Consider the following 12,244-nt stretch of genomic DNA (forward strand, 5'->3'; position numbering starts at 1 on the left):
AAACAAACCACCACTTAAGGTACTGTAATTAACTCATTATTTGTTTATATTGGTGTTAAACCTACTGTATTCCAATTTCTCTATGGTTCATACACTCAAATACTATCCATAGATTCATCAAAATAAGCAAACAACACATGAGAAACAGAATCTGTCAAAAACAAAACAGTCTGTAGTAATCTGTAGGTTTCGAATACTTCTGGAACCCCAAAAATGCTAAAATACATTGCTGGACGTGAGGAGTTTATCTATTAATCATCTGCAAAAGGAATTAACTAAACAGCACTCTCCAGTAAAAAATGGCAACAAATCTCGTGAGCGCTAAAGTTTCTGTTTTTTACAGCAAGATCGCAAAGACTTTCCCCAAGTCTTCCCAAAGGTTCTACTTGGCACAAACACTAACTAAAAGCATAAAACCACATCTAAACAGAGTCTAGATGAATTATTTATTACTAAACAGAATCAAAAAGCAAGAAACAAAAATAAAATTGGGTTGCCTCCCAACAAGCGCTATCGTTTAACGCCCCTAGCTAGGCATAAAAGCAAGGATAGATCTAGGTATTATCATCTTTGGTATGCAATTCTTCAATAGAACACTTATAAATATTGCGAGTTTCCTCCTTTTTTATTAATTATCAAACTCCTAGGAAAGAAATCAAGAAATTCATTTGTAGCAAAAGGTTCTTTAATGATATTAAAGAAGTTGGGGTAAACACTTATAGATTTGAGATCCGCAATTTCCTTACTAGAAGTTTCACCCTTATTGTTAGGAACATACATAAATTTGGCAGATCCTAAATTAGTAATGATATCCTCAAGTTTACCATTTCTTGTGGAATCTAGATCTATTCTTTCGTTAACTATAGGTTCTTTTTCTTTAAAAAAATTCAGAGTAGCTCCTACCTTAGATCCATATTGAGTGATTTGGTGGTGGATCTTTTTATCCAAATTTTCAATCAACTCCACAGAGGCAACTTTATTTTCGATAATTTCAAGCCTTTGCATCACATGTTCCAAAGTTAAAATAGTTCCATTAACCAAGAGAGGTGGTGGGCCAAACAAATCTATCATAGCATTATAAGAATCAAAAGCATGGCTACCCAAGAAATTCCCTCCGATAATGGTATCAAGAATATATCTATTCCAAGGGGTGATGCCTACATAAAAATTGCAAAGAAGAACGGAAGTGGATAGCTTCCTAGAGGATCTATTCCGAGCATTGCAAATTCTATACCAAGCATATTTTAAATTTTCTCCCTCCCTTTGTTTAAAATTGAGAACTTCATGCTCGGGAGTACTAAACGATAGGAGAATTAGCCATAACGACACGCGGCAACACAAGAAGTAAGCGAAAAGAGGCAAACAAAAAGAGAGGGGAATGGAAAAAGAGGGCGAATAAAACATCAAGGGTGAAGTGGGGGAGAGGCAAATGGCAAATAATGTAATGCGACGGATAAGAGTTTGTGATGGGTACTTGGTATGTCTTGACTTGTGCGTAGATCTCGCCGGCAACGGGCCAGAAATATTTCTTGCTACCTCTTGAGCACTGCGTTGGTTTTCCCTAGAAGAGGAAAGGGTGATGCAGCAAAGTAGCGTAAGTATTTCCCTCAGTTTTTGAGAACCAAGGTATCAATCCAATAGGAGACTACATGCAAGTCCCTCATACCTAACCAAACAAATAAGAACCTCGCAACCAACGCGATAAAGGGGTTGTCAATCCCTTCACGGTCACTTACGAGAGTGAGATCTGATAGAGATAATAATAATAAGATAAATATTGTTGGTATTTTTATGATATAGATTGGAAAATAAAGATTGCAAAATAAACGGTAATAGAAAATAGCTTGTTGACGATAGATTAATATAAAGGAGAATAGACCCAGGGGCCATAGTTTCACTGGTGGCTTCTCTCAAGATAGCATAAGTATTATGATGGGTGAACAAATTACTGTTGAGCAATTGATAGAAAAGCGAATAATTATGAGAATATCTAGGCATGATCATGTATATAGGAATCACGTCCGTGACAAGTAGACCGACTCCTGCCTGCATCTACTACTATTACTCCACACATCGACCGCTATCCAGCATGCATCTAGAGTATTAAGTTCATAAGAACAGAGTAACGCATTAGGTAAGATGACATGATGTAGAGGGATAAATTCAAGCAATATGATATAAACCTCATCTTTTTATCCTCGATGGCAACAATACAATATGTGTCATTTCCCTTTCTTCCACTGGGATCGAGTACCGCAAGATTGAACCCAAAGCTAAGCACTTCTCCCATTGCAAGAAAGATCAATCTAGTAGGCCAAACCAAACTGATAATTCGAAGAGACTTGCAAAGATAACCAATCATGCATAAAAGATTTCAGAGAAGAATCAAATATTGTTAATAGATAGACTAGATCATAAACCCACAATTCATCGGATCTCGACAAACACACTGCAAAAAGACTTACATCGAATAGATCTCCAAGAAGACCGAGGAGAACTTTGTATTGGGATTCAAAGAGAGAGAAGAAGCCATCTAGCTAATAGCTATGGACCCGAAGGTCTGAAGTAAACTACTCACACATCATCGGAGGGGCCATGGAGTTGATGTAGAGGCCCTCCGTGATTGATGCCCCCTCCGGCGGAGCTCCGGAAAAGGCCCCAAGATGGGATCTCTTGGGTCCAGAAGGTTGCGACAGAGGAAATAGGGTTTTGCGGTGCTCCTAGATGTTTTCAGGGTATATGAGTATATATAGGAGGAAGAAGTAGGTCGGTTGAGCCATGAGGGGCCCACGAGGGGGGTAGGTGCGTCCCCTGCCTCGTGGCCTCCTCGTTGGTTGCTTGACATCCACTCCAAGTCCCCAGGATCACGTTTTTCCCAAAAATTAACTCTCCCAAAGGTTTTATTCCGTTTGGATTCCGTTTGATATTCCTTTTCTATGAAACACTGAAATAGGCAAAAAACAGCAATTTGCACTAGGCCTTGGGTTAGTAGGTTAGTCCCAAAAATAATATAAAAGTGTAAAATAAAGCCCATTAACATCCAAAACAGATAATATAATAGCATGGAACAATCAAAAATTATAGATGCGTTGGAGACGTATCACTCCACACATCGACCGCTCTCCAGCATGCATCTAGTGTATTAAGTTCATGGAGAAACGGAGTAATGCAATAAGAACGGTGACATGATGTAGACAAGATCTATCTATGTAGAGATAGACCCCCATCATTTTATCCTTAGTAGCAATGATACATACGTGTCGGTTCCCCTTCTGCCACTGGGATTAAGCACCGTAAGATCGAACCCACTACAAAGCACCTCTTCCCATTGCAAGATAAATAGATCAAGTTGGTCAAACAAAACCCAAATATCAAAGAAGAAATACGAGGCTATAGCATAAAAGAGATCAAAGAAACTCAAATACTTTCATGGATACAAAAAGATAGATCTGATCATAAACTCAAAGTTCATCGGATCCCAACAAACACACCGCAAAAGAGTTACATCATATGGATCTCCAAGAAGCCATTGTATTGAGAATCAAGAGAGAGAGAGAGAGAGGAAGCCATCTAGCTACCAACTACAGACCCAAAGGTCTACAAAGAACTACTCACACATCATCAGAGAGGCACCAATGGAGGTGGTGAACCCCATACGAGATGGTGTCCAGATTGGATCTTATCGTGGATTTGTCACGGCAGATGTCCTGAGTATGAGGACTTAGTCGCGAGGCCAACGCATCTATGTGGTAACTTGAGAGGGGTTGAGTGGGACGGGAGACGCGAGGTTTTTACCTAGGTTCTGCCACTCACGGTGGAGGTAAAAGCCTACATCCTTCTTGATTCATATTGATGATGATGACGATCATGGTTACAAGGGCAAGGTTTCGTTTCCTCTATCTCGAGAGCATCTACTTTGATGTTGTCTAAGAGTTGTCTACTGGGACATGTCTATTGATACGTCTAGGAAAAATCTTACCCTCTTGGGGCGCCCCACCCCTCCTTATATAAGTTGAAGGGGCGGGTTACATGTAGAGTCCTAGTCGGATTAAGACTTAAACTATTCTGACTTCTCATCACGGGCTTTTCTCCATGGGCTTCTTAATGTCTTGGGCTTCTTAGCGTCTCGGGCTTATTAACCCCAGGTGTCTCTATCTGCCAGGTTATAACTGTCTGCCAGGTTATAACTGTCCACCATCTTACAATCTGCTGGCTCACCAATGGGTCACCAGGCTCGGCCAGGTCATCAGTGAGTCGTCAGTCCTCGGGCGGTTTACCAATGAAATACCAAGTCCCAAACGGGTCATATCTCCGGCTGGGTCATACCGCGGGGTATATCCCCGACATTAGCCCCCAGTTTAATTTGGATTTATCCATATTAAACTGATCCTGTAAAACAAACACAAGAAAAAATTTGATAGATTGTGCTCCGGGTTAAAATATTCTTGTAAGTCGGCACCTGATCATCCTTAAGTACTTGTCATTTCCTTCTTCTAGAAAATCCAGGTCAATAGGCCAGCTTCATAATCAATTTGCTGACATTAGCTTCTCACAAAAAATATTGTGAAGAATAATTCATTTGATTCAGCTCCCAATGCTTAACAAAAATACTGGCCTTTGAAATACTCATCTGATTTTTAGCCAGCTTGAATATGTAAATCTTGCCCATTTATGATTACCAAAAGAGCCGGTTTGTAAGTATTGATGGCACTGGGTCATAATTGTTGCTAACATCAAGCTTGAAAATGTACCTCCCTTATATGCATATCACTTGTAGCCCCCAAGTCTTAAGAAGGGAGCGTAGTAACAACTTAAGACTTGCTTCAATATAAATGTTGCAACCTTGAAGAAATCCAGGTTGTTCATCTCAATCACTAGTCAAAACTGAATATTCCACATATGTAGCCCCCAAGTGTTGGGTTGTCATGTTTGCAGCAACCTGGGACTTTTAATTGCCTTATGCTTATAAAAACTTCAATAATGAGCAGGGACTTTATATATATTAAAAATAACATTATGATGAAGCCTCCATCATGGGACTTGAACCCACTCACAAGGTTAAGAGCCTTGTGCTCTACCAACTGAGCAATGGACCCTTCAATATAATGGATTAAGGCTTGTGTACTTTGAATTTTTGGTAGGAGCAATTAGTGGCCCCCAAGGGCCGGCTCATCACTTATCTGATGGGTCGAGTCTTCAATAAAGCAAGTTAAAAATGACTTCGCATAAGCCCCCAAGTTCCATGGTGCATGCTGGCAGTGACATGGGACTTGCGTATTTGATGTAATATCAATCTGAATAATGTAGCCCCCAAGTGTCGGGTCGTAAGCCTGCAATGACTCGGGACTATTCCTTCCATTGCAGAATAAACCATATCCATTGATAAAGAAATAATAGCCATTGCGCTGAAGCAACTTTGAAAACCTCAATCATAATACTGGTTATTGATAACCATAACAAAAATCCAACCATGTTGGCTATTCAAGATTTGAATAATATAATCCGGTATGAAAACCTCAATCATTCAATATTCAAGATTTTGGCTATTTAAAGATTTGAATACCTTATCGGCTGATAAGTAAATCCGGAGTTTAAATACTCAGTGGCTCTTGGCCGATGGTGACTTAATGCACATCCTTGTAATCCGGGATTTTTGTAACCCGACGGCTTATAGCCTTTGTGAAAATCAATAATTGATAACCCTTTTGGAACACCAACTTCAATCTTTGATGATGGGTTTGAACTTAATCATTTATGTAAGTCATAGCTCTGCAAATCCTGTACAGAGTTTAAACAACATATTCCTTGGCGACTTAACGTCAAAAGCCAAGGTGGGTAACAAGCCAAACATAATATAGTCTTATGAAATTATGGAAAAGACTAGAATTAAGGCCATTTAAGTCTAAACATACTGGCAACTTAAAGTTAAAAGCCAGGGCGGGTTATCAAACCTCGCATATTCATATAACCAGGAAAACATACCTGTAGGATTGATTTATATTGTTGGCTTACATTGCCATACCCAGTGAAGGTAACAACCCAATGATTTATAAGCGCATGATTCCAATGGTGCAATCCAAAATACACTGGTGACTTAATGTCCAAAACCAGGTTGGGTGAAATAATACCCCAGAGAGGTTCACAATATGAACCATAAGGCATGATAGCTGTCATCAATTTCCAATCATGTATCCTCATGTCACAAGAGGAAAACCTCAAAAAAGAATCTTCAAATCAAATAAAAATCAGAAAATGAGGCTTTCATAGGCGGCCAGGCCTAAAACCCAAGTGCTTTTCATGGGCTTGCACAGCCACTAGCTGAATCTTCAAACCTTGTAAGCGGACCTCACATAACCAACCACCATTTTAACCTTGATAAGTTCAAGGTCTTAATAAGATTGATTGTCAAGAGTTCGGCAGGTTATTCCAGGATTATCTGGGCGGAGTGGCAGACGTATAAGGAAGGATCAACTGAAATTGTTTGGTGCTATGCACCTTGGGTTTCAAACCAAGAGGGGTTTGTTAAAGCTATGTTTTGTGAACAGGGAGCCCTTCAAGGGATATATATTGAGATGTGCTCGCCGGGTACCTATGTTTGAGCTGTGTTGTGCAGCAGACTCTCTTTGGTCCCTTTAATCCGGGCGTCAAGCCTCCAAGTAGGTTATAACAACGGTGTTCAAGCCGGATCAACAGGGTAGTCACAGCTATGCTCAATGAGCAGGAAGCCCCCAAGTATTTTGTAATCATGGCGTACAAGCCGGATCAAGAGAGTAGTCATAGCTATGCTCAATGAGTAGGAAGCCCCCAAGTGACCAATGATATGATAAGCCAATAAGGCAGGATACCCGTGTTTGAACCGCGCATCATGCCAGCAAGTTCTCTTTGGCAACCTTTAATTTTTCCTGAGAACTCGAACTTATGGTAAATGGATTCTTTTTGAACCGGAATTTTAAACCAGATATTGAGAGCTTCAAAGCTTTGTGAGAGACAGATTTCTCTTGAGCCAGATTTTAAACCGGAACCCTTCATTTTAAGCCGGAAATTTTCTGACGGCCTTTAAATTTTCATCAATATGGCAGTAGCCTCCGGGACCGGGTTATCTTCCCTCCAATGACCAGGGCTTGTTGAATTTGCTCAAACTGGCAACATTTACTGAGTAATGTCATCATAGCCCCTGAGTCTTAAGACTACTCAAGGAGTTGGCTTGAGACTCTCCATACTTGACTGTGATATGAACCGGCATATAGTTGAACAGCGGATTGCAGAAATATGTTGAATCTTGACGGGTTATAAATGACCCTGTCCATTGATCCATCTGATGTAGGCAAGGGCCATAGTTTGATGGTCTCCTTTGCAATTATGAATTCTGCATAAGAATTTGCACAAACGAGAGTAATTGTTCTCGAAGAAAAAAATGTATCAATAGAAACTTGACAGGATGGATTTCACCTGATATGTTTTATCAAGAATTATCAGCCGTGGGGTTGCGGCAACGATGACAGAGGTGGCGGCTTAAAACGCAACATCGGGCGGCTCAGAAGGGATCCTCTGGGTTATGTTTCAGCTTACCCATACTGGAAATCTCGCACTAATGCTTCTTGTAGTATGTCCAGTGCCTGGCCACTTGATTTCTTACAGCCGGCAGGTGAGTGCACGGGAGCAACTAGAGAGGGGCTGGGCTGAGCCGGCCGCGGGCTCGCGGGGCGATCTAGGCAACTCACCAGTAAGGCCGCGACAAAGGCAGTTTAACGGGAAGTCAAACGAGACAGGGCATGTGGCTATGAAGACGGAGGCGGACGGTGGAGGCGCGACCGTGGCCAGTGGCAAAGACGACTTGCAAGGAGGTGGGTCGCAACTATGGTGGCTCAGCGATGCAAGCGCAGCTACATCAGAGATGGCTCAACTGGAGACCGAGGCGACTCGAGCGGTTGTCGGCTCAGTGATGAGGCGGCCGACGGAGGTGGAGCAAGGCAGCTTGGAAGAGGGACCACACGGAGGCAGAAGTGTGACCCAGCGGGGCTGCTGCAGAAACAGCGCACCGGCCATGGATGAATTGCAGCAGCGGAGGGGTGAGGCCGACTCGTAGGCAGAGCAGCTCGTAGGTTGAAGTAGCGACTTGGAGCAGACGCGGCCGAAAGAGCAGAGGCGAGTGGGCCATCGGTGGCGGCTTGATGCAGCGGCGGCTGAGGCCCCCAGCAAGGAGAGCAGTCTCGGTGACGCAGAGGTGAGTGGCGGCTCATAAAGGCCGTGGCGGCAGCGGAGTCTGGTGAGGGGATGCCATGGTGGACCTCGGCGGTTTGTGCCGATTCAGCCTCGGTGACTCAAGGTGAACTCGGCGGCTCAGGGCCAGTTATGTGACAGCGGTTGAGATGGGCCCGCGATGGCTCAACGGCAGCCGCGCGGGGGTGACGGCAGTAGCCGACAGTGGCGGCTTGATGCAGTGGCAGGTCAATGAAGATCGGAAGTGATGCTGACGAGATGAACTACGGCAGTGGTCGTGGCGATTTGTAGTGGAGGCGCGGCGGCTCGGATGGTCAGTGCCGGCGACTCAACGGAGGACCGCAGCGGATGAGTAAAGCAACCCGGAATTGACGAAGAGGCACGCTGGCGACTTGACGAAGGACTGCGGTGGCTTGAAACAGGTGATGTGGCACGAGAGGCGGCTGATCCAGCATGCACAGGTGGCAGTAGAAGGCATGGATGCACCAGAGCGGCCCTTGGTCCTGAAACGACGGTGGTTTAGCAGCGAGGGCGGATGCGACCGGGCGGCTCAGAGGCTGGCTCGTCGTGGAGCGAGACAACACTCGAAGGTGGGCGAGGGTGGCCGACAGAACCACGTCGGCGAAGGAGGCCAGCGGCTGACTGAGGCAATGGCGGCTCTCAGTAGGCAGGCGACTCAGATGCAGGGCAGACACGTGGTTGAGACAAGGCTGCAGCAGAGCGGCCGGTTTAACAGTGGTGGAGCCAAAACATTGGAGGCGGCTCATCAGCTGCGTGGTTGAGGGCAGTGGCTCAAAGCAGCAACTCGGAGGCGGCGTACAGCGAAGGTGGCTCACGGTGATGTCAATGCGATGTACTTGGTAACGGCGAATTGTGGCTGTACAATGAAGATACGTCGGCAAGGCGTCAAGTTGAGGCAGGTGCCTTGGAAGGATTAGGCGGCTCAGGCGGATGCACAACGCGATGGCATGCGGGAGCCTGGTGCGGTGGCTCTCGGCAGAGTGACAACATGAGGCCGAGCAAGGCAGCCACGTAGGAGCGACGGCAGGATGGTCGTGGTGGCGGAGGAGTCCGGGGTGGCTCGACAGCGGCAGCTGAGGCCGGCCGCAGAGACGGGGCGCCAGCGTGGGGAGGTACCCGAGGGCGGCCGCTCAGAGGTGACTCGACGCAAGAGCAAAATCGGTGAGGCACGGGCGGCTCATGGTGGAGATGAACCGGGGCGGTTGACTCCGAGTCCACGCCCATGACCCCATCCTTTCTGGGTCGTGTTTGGGTTGACCTCCACTCTTTTTTTTCTTTGTAATCAGTAGTTATAGAAAACGGCCGAACAAATCGCATGATGGCGACAACAGATCGACAGTAACCCTAACACTTCTCCGACTTAAATCTCACGGGTTGTAAAATCTGGACCGATGAACTCGAAGCTGACGCAGATCCTTTCCAATCGGTTTTTCTTCATCTGGAATTTACCATCTTCTCGATCCCTGTGAATGATCCCTCCAAGAACTCAACACCACCATGCACAGGCCCCACGATGGGCGCCAACTGTCGTGGATTTGTCACGGCGGATGTCCTTAGTATGAGGACTTAGTTGCGAGGCCAACGCATCTATGTGGTAGCTTGAGAGGGGTTGAGCGGGAGAGGAGACGCGAGGTTTTTACCCAGGTTCGGCCCCTCGCGGTGGAGGTAAAAGCGTACATCATGCTTGATTCATATTGATGATGATGACGATCTCGGTTATAAGGGCGAGGTTTCATTACCTCTATCTTGAGAGCATCTACTTTGATGTTGTCTAAGACTTGTCTATTGAGACCTGTCTATTGATATGTCTAGGAAAAACCTTACCCTCTTGGGGCGCCCTGCCCCTCCTTATATAAGTTGAAGGGGCAGGTTACATGTAGAGTCCTAGTCGGATTAAGACTTAAACTATTCTGACTTCTCATCACGGGCTTCTCTCCATGGGCTTCTCAACGTCTTGGGCTTCTTAGCGTCTCGGGCTTATTAACCCCAGGCGACTTTGTCTGCCGGGTTGTAACTGTCTGCCAGGTTATAACCGTCTATCGGGTTATAACTGTCTGTCGGCTTATAACTGTCCGCCGGCTTACAATCTGTCGGCTCACCAATGGGTCACCAGGCTCGACCGAGTCATTAGTGAGTCATCAGTCCTCGGGCGGTTTACCAATGAAATACCAAGTCCCAGCCGGGTCATATCTCCAGTCGGGTCATACCACGGGGTATATCCCTGACAGATCTGGTGGCTGTGGACTCTTCGGCGGCTGGATCAATATTTCGTCGACTCCCCTAGGGTTTTGGGAATATTGGGGTATTTATATAGCAAAGAGGCGGTCCGGGGGGCACCCGAGGTGGGCACAACCCACCAGGGCGCGCCTAGGCCTCTTGGCATGCCCTGGTGGGTTGTGCTCTCGTCGGAGCACCCCCAGGTGCAGCCAGGGCCCATTATGTTCCTTCTGGTCCATAAAAAATCTCTGTAAAGTTTCGTGGCATTTGGACTCCGTTTGGTATTGATTTTCTGTGACGTAAAAACATGGAAAAAACAGCAACTGGCACTTGGCACTATGTCAATAGGTTAGTACCAAAAATGATATAAAATGACTATAAAATGATTATAAAACATCCAAGATTGATAATATAACAACATGGAACAATCAAAAATTATAGATACGTTGGAGACGTATCAATGTCCGGTCCGGTTTTGACCGGTTCCAGTTGCTCTCTAGATAGGTTGTAGCCAGATTTCCGAGGTCGGATCGGATGTCCTAGGCTTTTAGGAGCTTGGCTTCTAGCTTGCTGTTGGGGTTGACATCTCTAGGGGTCAGATGTCCGGGGCCTATAGCCCTTCTCCGGTTCCTCTCATCGTGATCCTTTGTCCATGTACTTGGGGACTTGTCCATCATCAAGAGCATCTCCTAGAGGGTGGTCTTCATACCTAATCACACATAGCATTCCGGCTTTAGGTAGTAGCCATGTCTCACATGGGTCCTATAGAATATCACAAAGGAGAGATGTCACCTTGGTCTCGATAGCTCTAGCACGTGCTCGTGTCATCGGTCCACTTGGCACTTGAGTGGGCGAAGGTTGGTCCATGGGGATGACTGAAGGATGCTCCGCATCATCTCCCCTTACCTTGGTAAAGATCTGACCTCGGATCGAAAACCTCATCACCATAGTAGGGAGAGAGATCCTTGACGTTGAAGATATCGCTCATGTTGTACTTGTCGTGAGGTATGTTGATCTTGTATGCATTGTTGTTGTAGCATGTGATCACATTGAAGGGTCCATCGGCTCGAGGTGTAGCTACACAAGATCTCCAGTGTTGAATATCATGGGTTGCTTGTTGATGTTGAGCTTGGTCGTGAGGTGGTGTACTTGGCGCTTGAGTGCTTGTCTTGTATCGTCATGCACCTTCTTGAGATAGCTCGCTCATGCGCTCGCGTCCATGTTGATGCGCTCTTGTAGAGGTAGCGGTAGAATGTCAAATGGGGACGACGGATTGAAACCTTAGACGGCCTCGAAGGGACACTTACCGGTAGTCGAATGTCTTGATCGATTGTAGGCGTACTCGGCAATAGGTAAGCATTCCTCCCACTCCTTGATGTTCTTCTTGATCAACACACGGAGGAGAGTCGATAGCCTCCGGTTCGTGACCTCCGTTTGGCCGTCGGTTTGTGGATGGTATGCAGATGAGAAGAGTGGCTTGATTCCGATCTTGGCACATAGGGTCTTCCAAAAGTAGCTAAGGAACTTGACATCGCGGTCCGACACAATAGTCTTGGGCACTCCATGTAGACGCAAGATTTCCCTACAAAAGAGATTTGCAACATGTGAAGCATCGTCTATCTTGTTACATGGAATAAAGTGTGCCATCTTAGAGAAATGGCCCACAACAACAAATGCTGAATCTTTTCCATTTCTAGTCCTAGGCAAACCAAGCACAAAGTCTATACTAATATCTTCCCATGGGTGATGCGGAATAGGAAGTGGCATATAGAGATCACTGGATTGA

The sequence above is a fragment of the Triticum urartu genome, chromosome 5 (assembly GCF_003073215.2).
Source record: "Triticum urartu cultivar G1812 chromosome 5, Tu2.1, whole genome shotgun sequence".
In the NCBI taxonomy this organism is placed as follows: domain Eukaryota; kingdom Viridiplantae; phylum Streptophyta; class Magnoliopsida; order Poales; family Poaceae; genus Triticum; species Triticum urartu.